The sequence below is a fragment of the Hesperophylax consimilis genome, chromosome 3, assembly GCF_061612785.1.
Source record: "Hesperophylax consimilis isolate HC1 chromosome 3, BYU_Hcon_1.0, whole genome shotgun sequence".
NCBI classification, from domain to species: Eukaryota; Metazoa; Arthropoda; class Insecta; order Trichoptera; family Limnephilidae; genus Hesperophylax; species Hesperophylax consimilis.
Window position 1 is genome coordinate 28,492,208 of NC_142838.1, and position 23,146 is coordinate 28,515,353.

The 23,146-nt window shown below is 33.4% G+C and overlaps 1 protein-coding gene across 1 annotated transcript in view; it reads right to left on the minus strand.

Annotated features, from left to right (window-relative positions):
• LOC149425224 (uncharacterized) overlaps positions 1 to 22,047 on the minus strand; it is a 220,228-nt gene extending 198,181 nt beyond the window's left edge. Inside the window, exon 1 of the mRNA XM_089651025.1 lies at positions 21,587 to 22,047. The gene's annotated coding sequence lies outside the window, so the exon portion shown is untranslated. The remainder of the gene's footprint in view (positions 1 to 21,586) is intronic.
• Between the last annotated feature and the right edge of the window lie 1,099 nt (positions 22,048 to 23,146).

A 23,146-nucleotide genomic window follows, 5' to 3' on the forward strand; every position in this document is an offset into this window, starting at 1 on the left:
TCTTTAGCTCGTTAAATCGCCCACCACTATACAAGCAACATTTTCCGCTATAGTAGTGGTAGCAGGGGATTATCAAATAACTTGTAACCCAGATTGTCTCTATTTCTTTAAAAAACTAATAATGCTTAAAAAGTACAATACTCTTCTTGAATAATAATAAATCATTCACGTTGCTTAATGATACGGAGACAAGAATATACTTTAAATTGTTTTTTATTATATTCAAAACCTTATCAAGTTTAAGAACTGAATTAAAATCTTGAAAATTTATTCAAAATGTAAATTTTAATATAACATGGATATCGCACCATAATTATACGATTTCAATATTGATGATTTTTTTTCTTAAGAGAGGAATTGTAACCGGATGAACTCATGAATTAAAATTACCAAGGATTCAGACGTTTTTCTCATTTTCCAAGTAATAAATTGTTTTTCGGTGCTCAATTTTTGGAATAAAAATATATTAAATCGTTCACCGATGAACGTGTTTATTGAAGTGAAACTTCTTTACGCGCGTCATGCAATTTCGAGGACCGGAGTAAAACCGACTCATGACCGAAACGAAAATGCGGGTACCCCCACCACCGATTAAAGTTCATTTGATCTAGTCAAAGTTTTGAAGTAACATATAAATGCTTCTTAGCTCATCCCGACAACTGGCGTTGGTGGTGTAATGGTCAGCATAGTTGCCTTCCAAGCAGTTGATCCGAGTTCGATTCTCGGCCATCGCACATTATTTTTTTGTTTTTAACGCCTTTTTCATTCAATATCTTATTTTTTAGTAGGTCAGAACATTTTTTAAAAGAAAATAATATTGCAAAATAATAAAAACACTTATCTCACTGTGATAAAACATTACTCCGCTAGAGCGCGCTTTGCGTTATTGTGTTGGATTAAAATTATTATCTAATCCGTATATTATGATAATTGTATTACATTTATTTAATTAATTTATTTATTTTGATAATATGTAATAATTTACAGAAAAAAAATTAAAACTATCTCCCTCTGATAAAATATCCGTTCGCTAGAGCGCACTACGCGATCTTGTGTGGGATTCTATTTCTGTACATTGTACATTATTTTTAAAAATATATTATATTTTGGGTGTGATGTAGGTAACATTATAAAACATAACAAGCTCTCATATTTTCAGAACCTACATAATATAATCAATTTATGCGGCTTTGCTTACAGTTGGTGCTCAGCGTGGTTGGCTTTCAATCAGTTAAGCGAGGTTCGATTCTCGGCTGTGGCATTTTTGAAGTGAAACCTTGTTGAGGTGGGGGAGCCGCTCACGAACGTTCTCTCTCTTCTCTTCTTTCCTCTCTCTCAGACACCAGCGAACTGCGCCACGCCAAGCATCAGCTGAAACTAGAAGTTTCACTTCTGTCTTGCGTAGGCTTGACACACCCACTTTTTTTCTAAAGAGAAACGGGCACATTATTTAAATGAGTGCAATAAAAATGTATATTATCTTTGTTATTATGCCAAGCATAAGTTCATTAATACACATAGACACATAATAAAGCTAGCCGTAGGTACTAAGGAAAACTAAAGCCAGTGTAAAAATCATAGATAATGATGTGATGAACTTTCACAGTCAATGGAAGATTTAATAGCATAGGAGTCTGCGTTACATCTTAGATTGTTGCAGTGCGATTTTGTCTAGGAGGCCCGAACCGGGTTGATTTTTTAACCAAACGGAGAAAAATATTAAGAATCTTTTTAATTTTTGGGAATCTGGTTAAAGCGGGATTAAAGGCCCTTAACGAATGAATAGGTTTCCCGATAAACTTGAAACGGCCTGCAATCCAATTGTAATGTCAAAGGAATTGCAGGTACCTACAGGTTACTAAAAACAGTTAAAACTACTTAATTTAGGTTGATACTTATTATTTTTAATAGTTAATTTTATTAATCCTAGTTTATTTAAATCAAAACCTTAAACAGTTTGGTCCTTGATTTGTTAGAAATATTCTTTGGCGTTCACCTGCGAAGCAACATTTAATTCATGCTTATTTTTTGATAATTCAAGTTTAATGACCAAAACATAAAAGAAATATGCTAGCAGCAAAAAATCTTACCGGGAGGTACAATAATTTTAAGTTATTCTTCATGGAATTTATGTTATAAAAAAAAAACTGTAAATATGTTCAAAAGATTCAAAAGACAATGTGTTCGACTGAAAAAACGAACATAATTCGAAATATTCCAAATATTTAGCACTATATTTTATGGAAACACTTCATTCAATTGGCATGATTTATTTTTGAGGTAATATGCCGTGCTACCCCCTTCTTTAGTCAAAGTTTCAGACAGCACTGCAACGTTCATCATTAAGACAGATGTATAATCGAAGATTGTGGTGAAGCTTGTTCTCGTGTATGTAGATGTGATACCGTATTGCCAACTCCAATCCTATAAGAACTGTTTTTTCAGTATAATTTAAAAATTTTTCAACCGTCATTTACGCAATATGGCATAATACCCGAAATATATATAATTTCTAACAAAATTACATAATGTTACAACATAATAAAATATACAGCGCAATGCTTGTTTGTAATTTTCATTATCGTGTACATACTATATTCTAAACTTTGATATTTCTTCGTGTATTTTTATTTTTATATCTCAATGATATGTTATGTAAACCTTGTATGCAAATGTATTAAATAATAAAATATGTTATGCATGCATGTATTAATATTTAATATACATATTTATAAATATTATATATTAATTACCCTCCTCAGAATATATTGTATCTAGTGAGGCGGGTAAAGAAAACATCGTATTCAAAAAATCATAACCAAGATAAAGGCCCTGGTTGCCTGCACTGGAATACTGAACACTGAAAATTACTTAAACCAATTCAGAAAAGTGAAAAATAGCATCGACTGTTTTCATTTGCTTTTTTCCACCTTTCATGTTGGTAAAGAAAGAAATTAAAAATAAAAGCGTGAATTTTTTTCATCCTCTGAGCTCTGGCTTTATGAAATTTGCTCCCTTTTTTCGGCCCGCCAGTAAAATCTATCAAAACTGAACTATTTAAAACAACTCTATGAGATAGTTACAGAGATGGGGAAAGTGGAATTGTGATTGAAGTGTAAGACAAAACATTTCTTCAAAACATTCAAAAGTAATTTTGGTAGAATTAGTAGTTGAGGTAAATAGTAAATAACGAAAAAATCTTCTTAGGGATTATTCATCATTTTATAAAATATGGGAAATAAATTTATAGGAAAAAAAGGGTCATTAGATAAATAAATTTAAAATGACAAAACGTTAGTAAAACGTGCACGTGAAAACCTGGCCGCGATGTTATTCGTGTAAAACTGCGCATGTTATTTTGTGCCGCGTGGCAGACTTTCTGGCGGCTAAATGTTATCCCCCCATAATTTTCTGGCAAGATATTTTCATTCCAAGTTCAAATAATTCGCTCTCTTCTCTCGTTGTATCTTTGATGAGTCAGCGACGACGGTGAGTTCAATGGCGACTACCGAATTAACGTCGAGATTTTTTGGTTAGCGTTGGTAATGTCAACCGTTTCTTTATTTGATGACCAGAGTTTTTTGTGTCATTAAATTTTGCCATCTGTCTCCTGTAGTTTAATAATAATTCAATGGTCTTTAAATTATTGTAACTAATTATGTTTTTTCGGTAAAACCACTATCGTACAAACACGTCATTTAACCCTTCATGACTCTGAAGGACATAACTAACCACAAACATCTTATTTCAATGAGCCTCTGAAGGACAGATCTGACCGGGGCGTCCATACATTAAAATGCGGAAATATGTGATTTGTTCGTCGTTGGAAAGATAAATAATTATTTTTCTAATTGTTTCAAATATTACTTGATTCCATGGATAAAATTCGTAAAATTGTCAAAATGTATGTTTATAATTGGCAGGATTTTTGTGTTGACAGTTGAAAGTTAAAAAAATGTATATTTTTATTGTATAAACGGCATTAAACCATTTTCTTCCCAATTCCCCACACAAAACTAAAGTGTTTTCTAAATTCAGAATTGTTTGATTAGTATTGATGTTGCGGGACAAAATGTTTCAATAAGTTTTTTTATTAAAATTGTCATGTTTGGTATTAATATTGTACTATTTATAAAACCCAATGTTTATTTCAAATAAAAATTTCTCAATGGTATTTTTATCTAGTTTCTAAAATTTAATTTCTTTTAAAATTAAAAAAATATTTGTCACATTTAAAATACCGCAGAAGCATAAAATTTCACCTTGTGGTACTTTTTTAATGTTTCTTATGTGAATCCCAACTGCTCCCAACCGTCTGGAGCCAGTGAGACTATGGCATCAATGGATATGTTGTGAGGCTGAAGGCAGTGGGGAGGGGAATGAGATGGGGAAGAGGAAGGTGAGGAAGTACCTGGCTATTCAGATCTGGTCACCAAACATGGCCAAAGCCATTTCAAGCAACGTTAAAATACTGAATGGTGGTCTTACACCAAGACGATACTGAGAGTATCTTCAAAACTCTGGAGTGTTAAAATTATAGTTATATTAAATGGATTACCGCATGTGTTCCTGTCATTTCCAAAACCCTTTTCATCCCCATTTCATCCCCTAAGCTTAAATCATTGTAAAAATAAATCAAGTGCATTAAATCATTTCTAAAATACATGATTTTACCACACATGCTTACGCATCATGAATCTAAAATCTAATACAATGAATTTACTGTGTCCTTACTCTATCAACTTTATTATAGCTTCATTAGAGTTGGTTTCAGATCTTCATTGTGGAGAGTTAGCCTTCCTTCTCTTAACAACTCATCAGTGATTACTGCATTAATTGTCCACATTACAACCGGATTGACTAGAATTATGCTAGGTACTGTCAATGTCATTTTGACCTCCCCACAAACAGCTTGCTATTAGCACTAGTTGGCTGTACACAAACACGTCTAATTGGTTCAAGAATTTATCGATCTCTATAAATTACATCTAGGTATATAACACGTACGCGAGGTCTTTGTTTGTATACGTACGGTCAAATTTCAAACATTTTGGAACAGATTGACACACATATACATGTCGTCAAAACAGAAATATCTTCTTATAATACCGGACTATCAACTAAATCATTTAAAATTTTATATAGAAATACCAAGTCAGTGAAAATTCTTCTATCTGACAATTTGAGTATTTACATTATATTTATGTTTTAGTTAACACATTTGGGTATTTACATTATATTTATATATATTAGTTAACACATTTGAGTATTTACGTATTAAATGTACGTGTACCCTTACGTGAGTGGCCTAGTACAGGGTTTGGCAGACCGCGGCTCGCGAGCCGCGCACAGCACTTTTTACGAGCATTTGCGTTCGCCAAACAAACTCAAGAGGCCCGATCACAACGGATATTATTCTCTTTTAAATTTGCACTTGAAGGTACTGTTACAGCCATAAAAAGAATTGTTAGATGCCGTCATTTACATATATGAAAATTTTCGTGTTGGATTTATTTGATAATTGCAATATGAATATTATTAGACACACAAAAACGGATGTTAAGGGACGTATTTGACTTAATTCAACCAGTTGTTCCTGAAAATAATTGGAGTAAAATTTTTGAAGTGAAACTTCTTTACGCGCGTCATGCAATTTCGAGGACCGGAGTAAAACCGACTCATGACCGAAACGAAAATGCGGGTACCCCCACCACCGATTAAAGTTCATTTGATCTAGTCAAAGTTTTGAAGTAACATATAAATGCTTCTTAGCTCATCCCGACAACTGGCGTTGGTGGTGTAATGGTCAGCATAGTTGCCTTCCAAGCAGTTGATCCGAGTTCGATTCTCGGCCATCGCACATTATTTTTTTGTTTTTAACGCCTTTTTCATTCAATATCTTATTTTTTAGTAGGTCAGAACATTTTTTAAAAGAAAATAATATTGCAAAATAATAAAAACACTTATCTCACTGTGATAAAACATTACTCCGCTAGAGCGCGCTTTGCGTTATTGTGTTGGATTAAAATTATTATCTAATCCGTATATTATGATAATTGTATTACATTTATTTAATTAATTTATTTATTTTGATAATATGTAATAATTTACAGAAAAAAAAATTAAAACTATCTCCCTCTGATAAAATATCCGTTCGCTAGAGCGCACTACGCGATCTTGTGTGGGATTCTATTTCTGTACATTGTACATTATTTTTAAAAATATATTATATTTTGGGTGTGATGTAGGTAACATTATAAAACATAACAAGCTCTCATATTTTCAGAACCTACATAATATAATCAATTTATGCGGCTTTGCTTACAGTTGGTGCTCAGCGTGGTTGGCTTTCAATCAGTTAAGCGAGGTTCGATTCTCGGCTGTGGCATTTTTGAAGTGAAACCTTGTTGAGGTGGGGGAGCCGCTCACGAACGTTCTCTCTCTTCTCTTCTTTCCTCTCTCTCAGACACCAGCGAACTGCGCCACGCCAAGCATCAGCTGAAACTAGAAGTTTCACTTCTGTCTTGCGTAGGCTTGACACACCCACTTTTTTTAATAAAATCTTGGTCTGCGGCGGTTTTTTTTGTCAGCTTAAAACGTTTAAAAATCAGGAGATATTTTCCATTAGTGACCAGTTACGGCATGTGGAAAAAATTTTTTTGCTTGGTTTCGAAGAAAAAAAAAAGTCAAGCGTTCATACAAGTTCCAAATTTTTTTACATTTCGTCCTGATATATTATTAAGACCAACGCAGGTAGATGAACACGTCTTCATATATTATTACGAATTTACCAACACCCCATTAGGAAGCGGCTTACAATCCCGTTTTTAACAGGATGACTAATAATTTGAAGAGATTTTCAATAAATCCGCCTTACTCATTCTTCTCCGTGTACTCATTAGCTTAGAGATTTTTGCTCTGTTTTGAAGAAGTCGCATAATTATTATATATAAAGGGAGATACGAAAATACGAATGGTAGAGGGAGCGCGCTAATATTAATAAACTATAATATTTAAGCACAAATGGTGAAAATATTTAATAAAACACGACTCATTTGAAATAAAGCATAAATTTCCCGACAAATACGTAAGTTTCATTTAAAGATACACTGTGAATTTTTACATGCCTATAACTATTAAATAACATAACAAAACATGTTAAATAACATAACAAAACAAAACACAGAGCTTACTTTGCTCCGAAAATTATTAAAAATGCTTCATTTCTTTCTTTGAGGGAAATTTAAATAATTAACATTTCAGCATAACAAATGTATAGATATTATCTTCAAAAATAACATTTATACTTTTTTTAGAATTAATACTTACAGTGTAAAAGAGAAACTTTTAATAAATTGATAGAAATTGGGAATGCAGGGGCTTAAACTAAGTCAAATACGTCCCATAATACTACGTCTTAGCGTCACACAGATAATTTATGTTTTTACTCTATGAAAATATTGGGATTCTGTTAACTACTTAACACTAGAAAGTCTGCCGACCCCTGGCCTAGTACCTAGATACCTTGCATGGCAGAAAGAATCGGAACCTCGCCCGATATAGAAGGTATTTAATGAGGGAGTATCCACTGCGCAACGGTGCCATTTTGCAGCATAAAGCACTTACTTAATTAGCAGTTCGTGCGCAGTATTAGCGTAAACATACTGCAAAACATTACCTATTTTCTACCAACATTAACCAAAATATTCAACATGCTCCATGAGTTTAATATCATATCGGCCCTCCACACTAACGACCAAATTCAAGCAAAGTTGATATCTACAATTCAACCAAAGATTAGGCTCATAGTCGTAAATCGAAATGAAAGTCGTAATATTGACTTAATTCAGTCAATAAATAGTAATTAGCTAATCTAATTGAAAATAATATAATCTGATATATTACATTTTTTATTAACACGTGTTCATAAAAATTCGACACATCACATTCGTGTTTTACTGATCGTTTTTTTAGGAAGCCTGTCAATTCATTCGTTAAAGACCTGCAGTCCCTTTTTTAACCGGACTACGAAAATTATAGAGATAATATTTCATACCAGTAAGTTATCAGCGTTTAGATATACAGTTGTACTTTTATGTGGTTTTTGAAAAATTTACCCTTTTTTCAATGTAGAACGCTGATGTTTTCGCATGAAATAAAAAATTAAAACGTGGTAATTCATCGCTATCTCAGTATATGAGATAGGATAGATACATTAACAAAAAATGTGTAAATTTCATGATAAGAGGAAGCTACAAGATCTACATGATCGTGTATTAAGAGGAAGCTTCAAGCCAAAAATGTGTATATTCTTGGTATACCTTATATTGTAGGTAATAGGCATTTATATCGCTCGACAATCGGAGTCTAGAAACGTTCGATTTCAAGCACAAAATAGGTTTTTATTATTTTTAAAAATAATTTTATAAGAAAGCAAAAAAGTTAATCAAGTGAAACTGTCGCAGATAATCTTAGCTATAATACTGTATTTTTTTAAGTTGTTTCCTTTATGCGTTCATACATTTCTATTGAAATAATATATTTTTTAATAGTTTACATTTATATTTTTTATTGAGTAATTTATTTTTTTATTTGTATTCTACTCAAGCGAAACTATAAGAAAACCTTCAATTTATCTAAATCATATTTTTTGGAATTCATAATGTACACCAATTCGTAATAAAGATTAATCAAAATAGTGATTTAGGACTAAACTTCGCCTTAAAGATTTAGAGTAGTTTAAGATAACAACGTGTGAATTTACACTGACACTAAAATATGAACACTTTAACAAACTATGATTAATCCTTTGAAATACAAAAAGTTTGCGTGTCGCGATATGTTTTCATTGAGTTTATTAGCACTAAGAAAAACAGTGAATTAGTATGATATTCAAATGGATGCAGCTTTTGCGTATTGTTTTAGTACTATGAGTAAATGATGCTTACTTTAATCAAGCGAAAAACCGGCTAAAAACACTTCTAAATTACACAGCACTGTAACTAATTATTTTGTTGATTTTAATTTAACCGTCTTGCTCTGCTGGTTTGCAGAACCAAGTGAGAAAATGTTTAGCGACATGTGTCACGTGACAAACTCTAGTAATGCATTTTTCCAGAGCGAGAATAACTTCCGTCTTCAGAGAGTCATATCCACGAAAATCTTATTTCAGAGCCAACCTGCATAGTCCAGTAACCATGTACATCAGACCTTGCGTCAGATCTGCTAGTACTGATTGCTGAGTTGTTTATGATGTTGGCCTAACAGATAATTCAAGTTTCCGATCTCGAGCACCAAACGCAACATTGTCAAAACTAAAACACAGAATTCTACTCAGTTTTTGGTGATTTTAAACCTGAAAAACCAGTTTTTGATTATAAATAAATAGTACATTTTGAAAGTAGACAAAATATGCTACAATTTGAACCGAAAACAACTTGATATTTTCCAAAATATAGCTTTTCAAAATTTACCAATTTTTTTTGAACTCGGAATTTTTTTTCAATATTTTGTTGTTCTGCGGGAATTTGAAAATCTTGCATCAATAAATTGATCTGGAATCTTTATTATTTTAGACAGCTGCAGGTTAAGTGACCAGACGATATCTCTCCCTTCCACCCCTTCACATATCTCTCCCCAACACTCCCTCCTCCTCCTCGAGATCAGGCCCTTCGTAGAACATCAGTTCGCGTCTGGCACATAAGTTCGTGTCGCAGCACCTTTCGTTTCCCATAAAACTCATGTTAACTCATAAAAAATCAGAACTAGCAGATCTAACGCAAGGTAACCCTCTTTCAGGCGACAAGGTTACTAGACTTGCAGTAAGTACATGATACATTAATAACATTCACCGCCAAAGTATTATCGTTATTTATTTTTGGGGTACTATGCCACGTTGCGCTTCCTCCATCTATAGCCAACGTTTTGGAGAGCGTTACAGTGTCATTTCAACACAACTAACAACCATTACGCCGTTTCTCCGCAGGGGTAGGCAGAGAAGACGAACCGCCAAACAACTCGGTCTTGGCACACACGTCTTGCCTCATTCACCTACATCGTCTCATACATACTCTTCTATTATTCTGACTCTTGACATGACCCGACTCAAGTATCTGATTCACTTGAACGTGCCATGTCTTTCTCGGGCGTCCCGACTTCTTATACCATTCACAATTGGCGTCATATATTTTCCTTATCCTCCTTTCTTCGTTCATTCGCTCTATATGCCGAAACCATCTGAGCGTCCCTTTCTTAATCTTACTCAACAGCCTTACATTATTGCGGATCTCACAATTTCTCACATGATCATAATTTTTTTTATCCACACATACGCCCCAGGGATCTCATTTCATCCTTTCTCTGCCAGTTTCATACCCCACAGCCATACATCAGTAGGTAACAGCACTCCATTGTGGACTGCTAGCTTCGCTTCTTTTAAAAATTATTTGTTAGCGCCGACCGCGTTCAGTCCTCCATTAATGGAGTTACCTGCATTTACCCTTCTTTCAATTTCTCTCGTAAATATACTTCTCGTTTTTACTGTACAATAATGTGGAATGTATTATTTATTGTGCAAAACAGTTAAAAATTGTGTGCACACAAACAAAATAATGTGTTCTTCAATCCAGCAAATTGCCAAATATAAAATCCATGTTTCCGTCAATAACATTTTGTCATTTGAATGGAGTGTTAATAATCTCTAAAAATCTAAAGGTGAGATAGTAGAGCCATTTCGCATTCTACAAGAAAGTTACTGTTTTGTAACTTTTGATATCGCAATTAAAATGGCTAGGAACTAGGAACTAAATGAATAAAAACACGCCATGGGCCATTACTTTCTGCCATTGAGCGAAAACGAGTAATCGTGACCTTAAAACAAGGAACCAGGGAATTGGGTGTCATAGTGTATTTCTGTTTGTATTCTGATACTAGCGAATTAACCATTCCAAAAACTACGCTGCTTTATTTATTATGTGTCTGAAAACCCATTGAATTTCAAGTAGTGTGGACGTAGAAAGGAATAGATGAGGGAAAGGAAGAGAAGATATCGTGTTGATGTATTACTGTACAGATTCCGGCCATTAGAATGTCGACACGATATCGTCACGCGCAACTTGTCGCATCGTCCGTCAAGGAATATTAATCAAAATCACTACCCGGGGGGACCTCCTTTCCAGCCAAGGCCATGTCCTGCACAGCAATAATCGATCCTTGTGACAATCCTACAGCAAACCAAAAATGTGTGTGTCTTGGTTTGCAAAAAAATAAAGTTATATATGAATCTATTATGTGATTTGAGAATTTCACGGTCAAAATTTTCTATAAAATAATATTCCGTGTGGTGCTATCTCCTTTTTTAGCCATTGTTTCGAACAGCGTTACGGTATCTATCATCAGGGCAGATGTGTAATCCATTACATATCTCCACATCTGCCCTGTTGAAGGACCTGTAACGATGTACGAAACGTTTAGTAACTTTTGAACGTATATTGTACGTCTTATTATTTATTATGTTTTCATTTCGTTTCAAGATGAAGATGATATTTTCAGTTTCGCGTTTACATTGCATGAAATAACTTTAGCTTTGTTTAGTGACCTGATTTGAATAGTACTGCATACCCTCTTAAATATAACTTCCCCGAATCGGGGGTTTTGTACAGATTCCTTCCAGGTAGTTTATAATTCCGTAGTTTTGGAATGTCGACTTCCTTAATGTAAAAATTATTTTAATCCATAGCAAACTTTTCACTTTCTAAATACGTAAAATCATTGATTTGTATTTATTATACATCATTGCTTTAAACTGTGAAATCAATGACGATTTATTAATCATGTTTGTGTTAAGAGAGAACAACTCTATCATTAAAATATGGCAATATGTTTTGGACTCGTTCGCCCTCTGCAAGTTGAATGACAGAATAATAAAAAAAATAAACCTTTATAAATCTATTGTCGGAATATAATACCCCAACTCCCGCTCCTCCATTATAACTAGCATTGACCACCATAGCATTTTTCATCTCCAGTTTAGAGTCAGGTAATCTACCACCCCTTTTAAGCCTCATCTCTCTTTACAATAAAGCAGAAAATCTGTTTGCTGAAGCATCAAAATCTCTCTAACGGTGAGTTCCGAAGTTCATAATGAATTTTTTACAGGTTTTCTGTTCAGAATTTATAGAACAACGTTATGATGTTTATCTGGCCATGTCCTTTCCACGAGATTTGAAACATCGATTGTGTAAAACTTAGTACTTATCAAATCAATTTCAAAATAATTCCATGTTTTCAACAGTAGAGTTACGCAAGTCTTGGAAAATTCTCGTAAATAATTTTATAATTAAATAACGACGTGGAATTTTTATGATAATTAACTTTAAACTTTCTTTTCTTTTTTGAAGCTAGCAAATAGGTACTTAGGGGTGTGACATTATACAGGGTGCAGCAATACAGTGCAGTTTTGAAGAGATATTAAAAAAAATGGCTCGACTTACAGAAACGGGGTTTAGTTTATTTTTTTCGGTACATCATGACGTTTTATGCATCAAGTCCTGAAGATGAAATCAGAAAGAAGATGGCCTAGCAGCGATACATTGATGAAAACGATGTCTGAAGTTTTCGGCCGCATTATGGTACATCTCGACGGGTATAGCGGCAATTTCCTCCCATATTCGATCCTTGAGTTCTTCCAAAGTGCGAGGCCGATCTTTAAATCATTTTTTTTCAGGTACCCTCAAGTTGAAGTCGCAAATGCTCAAATCAGGTGAGAGCGCGGGCCACCTCACGTCACCTCTCAAAGAGACGAGGCGCGCATGGAACATATGTCGCAGTTTCGTCATTGAACCTCGAGCAGTATGGGCCATAGTACCGTCCTGTTGAAACCAGATGTCTCCCAGATCTGTTTCCTCCGTCAGTTTTTCCAATTGAGGGTCAAAAAAAATTTCAAAGATCGAAACTTTGTTGTTTTTCAACGTTGAGCGTTGACAGTCACGGTTCGTCCATTCTCTTCAAAAAGGGCACAATTACCCAAAATTTGGAAATCACACACCACACGGTCACTTTTGGGGTGTAAAGAGGTCTATCGTGAAGTTGACTTGAATTATTTTCAGCTGAGTAACGAAAATTTTGAGAATCATCGCTCCACAGAGATGGAAGGCGAGCTGTGTGGCGACAAAAGAACGGCCATTTTAAAGAAAACGAAGCCCCGGTGTTGTCCGTACCAAACCATGGTAACGACTGAAAACGGCATGACCCTCCGACATAATGAGACCCCTCCTAGGTCCTTTCTCCACCCCATGGGATTTACCGGCCCTGCAAAACTGTCTCTTTTACTGCACTATGTATATTAAATGATAAAAAAAACACACTTTGTAACACAATACTTTCACTGGTGACGAAGCTAGAGCTCTTGGCGCTTGCAAAGAAGCCTTTTTTGGTATTCTATAAATAAATGTTTTAAAAAAATTGACACTGATATTAAAAGTCGGTAAAACATTTAAAATAATAGTACAACGGGTAAATTTTCAGTTTAGGCACCAAAGCCATTGCCAATTTATTTTATTAATATTATATTTAAAGTTTATGCAATGATATATTTATTTTAATAACTGTTACATTTTATCATAAAAGCACAAAGTTTATACTTCTCAATATTGATTCTAATGTTATTGAAAATGCCTTCTGACTTGTCACCATTATTATTCCACTCACTGTATTATTCTAACCGAGTGATGTAACACTTTTGCATGAGATAGGCAAAATTGCGATGGGAGAATCAGAATTTGTAATAAATATGGCTTGATTCCAAATACACACGTCACGGGCAACCAACAAGACTGATAAATTATTGACGTAGGATGAAACTATAATTATTATTGCTTTGATTGGAGTAATAAATGTATGTTTGCAACATTATTTGCATCGCATAAGCAAATTTCATTTTAACGTGAGGCAGTTTGATAATAATAAAGATCAATTACGTTTACGTCTTTCGGTTTACTAATGAGAGTTATTCTTATACCTATGGAGCCGAATATCAGAGCTGAATCTACAAATAATAATAGTTTACGCTCTATGCAGTGAGATATCTATGAACTTACATCATACACAAGCCCTGATCAAATGCAAAATATATTATGTGATATTAAACAGTCTCAAGATTAACTTATTGATTATGATTTGTACTAAAATAGTCACTTACTTTAAAAAACACACTTTGTGACTTATTTGTATAGTCCCCTGGAATTGGCTATATAAATCACTGATAAGTTTGACAGCATCGTTAAAACAGCATTTTTGATCCATATTGCTGAGTACCTACTTGCTGAAGAAGTAAAAACAGAAACAAATGAACGGTTGTGTTTATTAAAAGTTTGTGTGAGTTTTTGTAAAATTTTATTTTTCAGCAGCTGTTGTTACAAAATATATTATAGATTTAAAATTTCTTTTAGGATGTTTTTTTCTGAAATTTTTTTGTTGAAACCGGTTTGCATATGTAACTTACAAAAAAATTTTACAAATAAAAAAAAACCATGTATAGTGATGTACCTACACTACATAATTATAGTAAATTAATATTTTTCAAAAAAAATCTTTAATCTCAAGGCTTCATTTTCAAAAATATTATATACAAGGTTCCTCCAAAGATAAATTGGAGCAGTGTCTTCAAAATACAAATTTTCGACATAATAGTATGATATAATCATTATGTAAATACCAAAGAGACGGAATTGCTTTTGATGAATAGAAATTTGCCCGTATTGTCTTTGCGAACATGCGAATTAAGGTGCAAATAGATTAAATTTCATCTATTTGGGTCTGCCGCATGCTCTTGTTTAATGTGCCTGGTCAGGGGTGAGAAAACTGCGGTCCGCGAGGCTCTTTGGTGCGGCCCGCCAGCACTTTTGCATCGCATAAATAAATACATTCAGAACGCGAGAACGGGTTTTTTCATGGAATATCAGATACATTTTTAAGTTAGTAAAAAGTATCGTGTAATATAGAAGTCTAGTTGAATACCATAAATATTCTCTAAGGTGCAAGGAAACCTTTCACGTATTCTGAGTCCAGTTATAATTTAAGATGGTGGACTCGTAAACAATCTTGTGTTTAGAATGCACAGATACAATTCCAATTTGGATTCATTTCATGACACATTTCGTGTTTCAAGTGCAGTTATTGAAAATTCTTGTTGCAGACTATGTACTCCGAAAATCGGAGGAAACCCGTTTTCATGTTTTGAGTGTTATACTAATTAAAGCTGGGGACTCGCGTGCAGATTCATCCTTAGTTTCGTACCAGTTTTGTGTTCAGAATGTAACAATACATTTCGAGTTGCGGATTCATCTGTTAATGAATTTCTTAGTGAATCATTATCATGTCCCGAGTGTAGTTACACGAATTACGTCAAAACTTGAAAGAAAACAATTCGGTTGTTCTACAAATATCCAAATGAACAAGACGGCGAAAAGGTTTCGTACCACTGTATCAGGTGACATTCATGAATTAGAAATGACCGAATTTAATACTTGTTAAATTGCAAAAAAATACAAAGGGAAACAGGTATTATAAAATTATACTATTTTTCCAAAATTATAAGCGATTCTTAGCGCACTTCATAAATTTCCGCCCTTGTACTTGATATTGATGTTCCATCTGAACATAATCAATGGAAGTGATCAATGAAAGAGCACAGGTGCCATTAATTAAAGCCGATGAAATTGATTATATTACTATGTTCATGAAGGGGTTTCGAAATTTGACAAATTATTTTCATATGAAGTACGGTGATATAGACCTTACTTCGGGCACACTCACACATATAACACACTACTATCGGATTAGTTTTTCAGGAAAATTCCCCGCGTTGCTCGGGGTTATGAATGTTTTTGATTTTTGTTTCTAGAGTATTTGAAAACTGGGTGCTGTTTTAAAGGGGTAATAATAATATTATCATAACAAATAAAAAAGATTACTTTTTAAAAGTATTTGTTTTACTTAAGCATGCCATTTCTGTAATTTTTCGTGCCGTACTTCTTCTACTTTTCACTTTCAGGCTATACTTTCTTCATCACATACGCCACATTTTACCTCACTTAACTTTTTGTTTCACTTCATGCCATGCCTTCCTCAGACGTCTCCGTCTTCCACCATTCACTGTATATCACATTGTTACTATTAACAAAAACTTGGGGAAGGATTTTCAATAAAACACAATTTTTTTCGAAAGTCGTCGGACAACTGACTGATTGGGCCAGTTGTTTGCGTATTTATTGGGTTAAAATTCAACAGTTTCTATGTGTGTTAATTATTCTTCTTCAATTATTTTTATATATAATCAGAAATATTGTAATGCTTCACAGCGCTGAGAATTAATTACTAAGGTCCCACAGTTTTGTCTTGCGAGTAATTCATCCGTAAAATGGCGATATGACACGTGTACAGTGATTCAAAATCTTATGAAGATGACTCATAGTGCGAGATAAGCCTCAAAGTATTCGGCATCGTAAAATGTGTGATAACAGATAAATAATCATTTCCTTAATTATTTAGGTACATCCATCTGCTGTCCGGTACACTAATAAAAACAAACCTATAAATTGTCAGCGAAAAAGGTCCAGTAGTTTTGAGTCTATAGGGGACAAACAAAAAACATTATTTTTTATATATTATACACTAGTGGGTTTGGTCAGACGTAGTCTTACCACAGACCGCTTTCAATGTAGTTCGGTCTAGGGAAGTTAAATTTTGTTGTTTTATGTATTTTTGAATTAGAAATATGAAAAAAAAACCTTGACTACAGCGGGTCCAAAACTATCCTATCTTACAAGCTAGAACCAACACATTCACAAATTTTCAGTGAAATCGGTAGGGGAGTTTCGGAGATTAGCGTGTACGAACATAGTGACACGTATTTTATATTTTAAGATAGATTTTTAATTGCTCCTATCGCTATTGATTTAATTCGACTTTATATCTTCAATATAATCTATTATATGCAAAGCTTATCCAAGTAGTCAAATCCTTAGTCAAACATAAATGATGCCTTTATTTTAAAAGAAGGAACATGGGCATCATCAAAGGGTTCCTAACGTCGTATTTGTGCATAATACAGTATGTCAAGCACGCTTTTACTACGGGATATTACTAACGCCACGCCCTGAGGCGGAACATGTCTCTTGTACTTACTACTTACCCTATCTCATATATACCTCACAGCATATTCATGTGTGTTTGTAAACGGAAATTAACAATTCTCTTCAACGTACATTACAATTCACTGACTCGCAAAAACTATAATATAAAATAGTTGCTTTAAGTGAAAATATTATCGTACTTTTTAGCCATACCTAGTTTTTATCCATTTTTCGATATTATATTCTCCGGGGTGCTAATGTTTGAACTGGTGACTAAACTATCAAAATGAATTAAAAAAATGTTACGCGGGAGACTCTATTTTACCAAATCGTACACAAGGAAAGTCTTATTTTTTTTTAAACAATTTGTCAATTGATACTAAAAAGAATTCACAATCTGCTCTTTCATAGATGGCGCAAATTCATCTTAGAAATATTAATTCATCTTATAAAAATATTATGAAAAAATTATTTGTTTCACCCGTAAATACGCATTATTAATATGAATAAATAGTTTTATCCGTATACAAACTCATACAAGTAAGTGATTCAATCAAATGTTGTGTTTTTGTATGCCTTTCCAGATAAGATGGTGTGTACATTATAAAAAATAATTAATTTAAAAATTATTCAATAATTAACATCCGCTCCATTTTCGCTTTCTTTATAATGTTTATTACCATTAAATTAGTATTGATTTATTTTCGGATCTCTTCATTAACTTTTACTTTACCTCACGTACTCCTAATTCTACTCAGTTCAATTGTACTCAGTTCTGATGTCTACTGTATTAGTGGTGGTGGAAACAATTGCATTCAGTTAATTATTAATTGAATTTTCCTGCAAACAACGTTCTATCAATGACTTTCCCGTACCTGAAAAACAACATTCCCAAACAAAACTTCAAAGTATCCACTTGCTCCTAGAATTCACCGGTCCCAAAACTTACTAAGTTAAAAACGGTTATTGTGTAAGATTAATATTTTTTTCCAATAAAAATGAAGATGGTTACAAAATGATAGACTCATTTGACTTGAATCGGGATGTTACGGATTCGATTCCCGCGACGTTAAAATACATTAACGGGGATTTATGATTCATTTTAATATAACGATAGTTGCAGGATGTTATAATAAACTGTTTAAAGTATTTAGAGGGGAAATTTATAAGGAAAGAAAAAATGCTGTAATTTTATCAAAAGGATAAATTATTTAAAAAAAACGCGTAGACCTTAAAAGACAGGAATCTTTCTGCATATTCATTAAAAACTCTTGAACTGTGACATCTTGATTAGATCTTATTTGCACTAATTTACACCACGCAAAGTCATTTCCACCATGAGCTACAGAGCCTTGAAAAATCCGTCAAATCTGTCAAAAGATAAGATAAAACTTCGTGTTGCTTTGGTCAAAAGTTTTACGTTTTACTAAGAAAATGTCCGAATGTAATGCGAATAAAACATATATTAAGAGTGTCACTAAACGTGTTAATAAACGTACTGATTTCGGTAGTTGGTGCATGTGTAAGTAATGTGAAATGTTCCTATATAATGCATAACATTACTAAAGTATTACTTTAAGGGCCTTACTAATAAACGTGTTTTATATTTTACACAACTGTTGAACAACCATTAATTTATGGAAAATGGTTGTTTATCAGTTGCATAAAATTTAAAACAAGTTTATAAGTAAGCTTCTAAATGTCTTGCATTTTTATAATGCGATTGGAGGGACGTCGTAATTTTTCAATTTCTTCTTTCGAAAGGCGACATATATATTTTTTAATACTTTCAGCTTCACAAATCCTACTATTATAATATTTTGTGAATTTTCACGTTCCTGCGCAACTATATTATAATTTTCATCAAAATTACTTATACAGAACTGCGAGGTTCTCTACATGAACATTTTAAAGTATTTTTTCGAAGTCTAAAATTACTAAAATAAAAAATGTTGAATTATAGAAGCAAAGTTTATAAACCATAATGAATGTTTACGAACCAAATGCCGCAGGACATGAGGCGTTTGCAGAAAAACGTAGGTTATCAGTTTACCGGCGAAATTAACTAAACATAACACTAAATGGAGGGACACGAGAATATATTGTTTAAATTAATAAGGGATTAAAAGCGTACATTTTGTTTTGAGAAACAGTTTTAATCAGTGGAAACCTATTATTGGTTGTATTTTACATTACTTTTATCACTAGACATTATAAAATATTATAACTGTTGGTTTTCCAAATAAATAAATAAAACAGTTATTTTAATTGTTTGCGCCTGGATTTAGTTTAATATTTTGGTGTTTCATTTTATTCTAAAATCATTGGAATTTCGTTTTACAACAAGTTCGAAATACACTGTATGCAACCAAAGATGACCTCCATGATTGAGTGGTCACGATCCTTGACTACTAATCCTGAAATCACGGGGTCGAATTCCGGCGTGCGCAAGTAAATTTATTAGACTAATTTTGTGTTGTTTATCGTCAATTTATCGGTTTAAAATAATGAATAGTTTATTTACGGCACATTCTAGAGTGTTAAGTTGAGAGACAAATATTCAGAATCTAAAAGATGTTTAAAATAGCTTAAGCCGTGTTTGGTGACAAAATCTGAATAGTCAGGTACTTCCCCTTTCCATCTTCTTCCCCTCCCCTCTACCTTCAGCCTCACAATATACCCCAATTGAGAATTCATAGTTCCACTGGCTCGGGAGTATCCAAACCTATATTATTAAACAATTAGATCCAATGAAAAGTAAGTTAGGCGCTTTGAAAACTCTTCACACAGAAATGAAAATGTTTGATAACTGGAGCATATTTGCTACGAACACTTCAAAACGGTTTCTAAATGGTGTGTTGGCTTTTCCACATCCATGAATCAACTCGCGACCGCCCTCTTGATACTGCTCACCTGAACCAATCAACGAATTATAAATCAAAGGGTGAAACTATAACAATATTATTTACTGACTGAGGTGTGTTCAAAGCACTGTAAATGTTAATGGAAATTGAAAACACAAACATTCAACATCTAATGTGGGTTCCCTGGAAACTTTGGGATAAACACGTTCAGGTAAGCACATACAGGATGAAATATTGCTAAGTATTTGGAGCGCTGAGGAGATAAACCGGTGGAAGTATATTATGGAAAGGTACTTGTGCCTAAAGTATGGAAAATTTCTTTTACTTAGGGTGGAATGTGATCGAACTTTTCATCAAATATAAATCATAAATTCAATAATTGACATACCTGAACTGTTATACTTTATTTATAACCATACATCTCGCAAACCAACATAGAGACATTATCTACCGTATTATTGCGAGAATTCCAACACTTATAAGGATATTAAACATATTTAACGTATCAATGTCTAAATATAAACATGTCTTAATAGAATTCATATCGGCAAGCAGAACAAAAAATCTAGTTAAACAAACTGCCTTGCTCTGCTTCGACTTATTTCATGTATATATTGTGCGTCTGATAACTATATAACATGTACAATGTACATACGCTGAAGTATTTTAGTACACTAAGAATTTTCATGTTCTTATTTCTTTTATAATGATTCCAGTAATGTTTCAAATCTATCTTCATTATCTTATGTAATATTTTTCCATCTTGCATTGTAAAGTATTTTGCTATCCATAAGATGTTGCTATTAAGGTGATTTTTCACAAAAACGGTGCTATAGGTATTATCTATTCATGTAATAATAAATAAATATATACATGTGATGTAATGAGTAGAAACTTTGTTTTGTGTGTCTGCCAACATATCTGTTTTCGAGCAATGGTAATTCAAGCGCCTTTTGAAACCTCTATTGAGATCACCCTCAATTCTATGGTGACCTTGAATAACCTTTGACTGCTAATATAGAGATGTTGATTCTATTAGCCAAGGAATCTCCAGTAGTCTTAATAGAAACAAAGCAAAAGCTAGCGAAATTCTTATCTGATAACTCATAAGTGTTCCAACTGCCCCAAATCAGTGGAATAGTAGAAGGAAGTTCAAGATAGGAAACAGAATAGGAAAATTAAAGTTGGAGATTACCGTAGTGTTAAGAGCTGGTCACTAAACATAGCTAAATCAGTTTAAAAAAAATCTGAATTTTATAAAATATCTTCAAGGTGAAGTGATTTTTTTAAACCGGATTTAAACTCCAACCTTGGTGACTTGAAGCCCGTTGTTATAATAACCTTCTTCCATTTTTAATAACTGGATCTGACTAGCCAGATACCACCCAAACCATCTCCGACATCCCACCGCCTTCTTTCTCTTAAAACATTTTTTTTGTATTTACTTGAAGAAGTTTCATTCTTTAAGAATTATATCATAACAGTATTAAATACATCCTGTATCTTTGTTTATCGCTCGCGTAATATATGGGTGAAAAGTAAACATAAACGCGGATGAACCAGACGTGGATATTTAGGTACTTCACTCACCTGTGGCGTCACGGGCACCCGGTGACGATGCTGCAAAATTCGGGGCCGTTTATACTGAACACCTCACAACTATAAACCACAAACTTTGTGAGAATTACGGATTCATCATGTGTATAACGTTGCTAACCTTGAATATAACTTCATAATCCAACATCCTTAGAACACGACTCTCTGAACACGAACAGTTGTTCAAAAATATATCAATATTAAAGTGTGTATTTGACGTCTGCTGTTAAAAAAGCTTCAGTTTTTATTGTTTATAACGGAAGGTAATTTGTCATGCATTATTTAAAGAAAAACATGCGGAAAGTCGCCAAGAATAAAATTGATTTAATTTTTGTAATTTTACTTTTTTTTGTATTATGTTTTATGTAAGAACTGATTGTTTTCGGGTTTGTTATGTTGATTACGCGAACAGAACGACAGATCGGCGCTTATTATGTAAAGTGTACAGTGTCGACGTTGTGAGAGCGCTAGCAGGCAGCGCGGGCTGCGGATGACTGAAAACGACGCCGGGACGCCGGCTGGGAAAACCTACGTCGGGACGCTTACCATTTTAATCCTTACCGCCAATCCCAAACTACAAGACACCGAGTAACAAATCCAAATCAATTTCTATCACAGTCGAAAAGATATGTGAATTGCAAATACAACTTTTTTTCTCATGGAAGAATATTGCTGTCTCTTGCTTGGTTTTAGGTTTTAATTCAAAACGTGGGAATTCGGGAACTAGTACCTTCATTAAGTCTTAACAAGTTTGATCGTGTTGGGGAATCAACAGGCTGAAAACAGCTGCTTGTATTTTCTACGTACTTCAATGACGTCAATTAATGAGATTACTTGAAATTATTTCACACTTCCGGTGTTGATATAATAAACTAAACCAACTTTAAAAGTATTTTAAATTGATGTATTAATTAATTAGTTTTACCCAAATAACTTGGGAAAAGGTCCCTTTTTTTGACATAATTATATGATGAAAGGCATATTTGTTGCAAAAAAATTTTTTTGTAGCATGTAGCAAATAACGTTGAAGATTTTCAGTAATACTAATAATAATTGAATAATTTGTATAGCATTCCTTTAGTGAGAAATCAGCCGAAGGACGCTGTGAAGTAGTTTGTTTCAATTATATTAAAGTATTAAAAAAAATTGTTTGGGAGAAGAAAAAACATAACCGTACTAAAATATATACACTTTTGAATATAGGTAAATTTTTTATCCGTTGTAAATAAATTAAACAATGTTACTTAGTTTGAGCCACCATGTTATTTTTAATATAGATTGAGAAAAATTAGTATTGGTAATTTATTAAGAATATCTTCAAATTATTACCCGGTTAAAAACGGGATTGCAGGCCCTTCACGAATGAAGTTTTCTGATAAACTTTTTGTAAAATCCTAATATTTCGCATTTCGTCATTATATATTATCAAGGCAAATGCAGATACATGAAAACGTGTTCCGATATATTATGAATTTACTAAAAGTTTATTTGGAAACGGCTGCCACCCTGTTTTTAACCCGATTAACCATATTTTGAAAAAAAAATAATGAATTA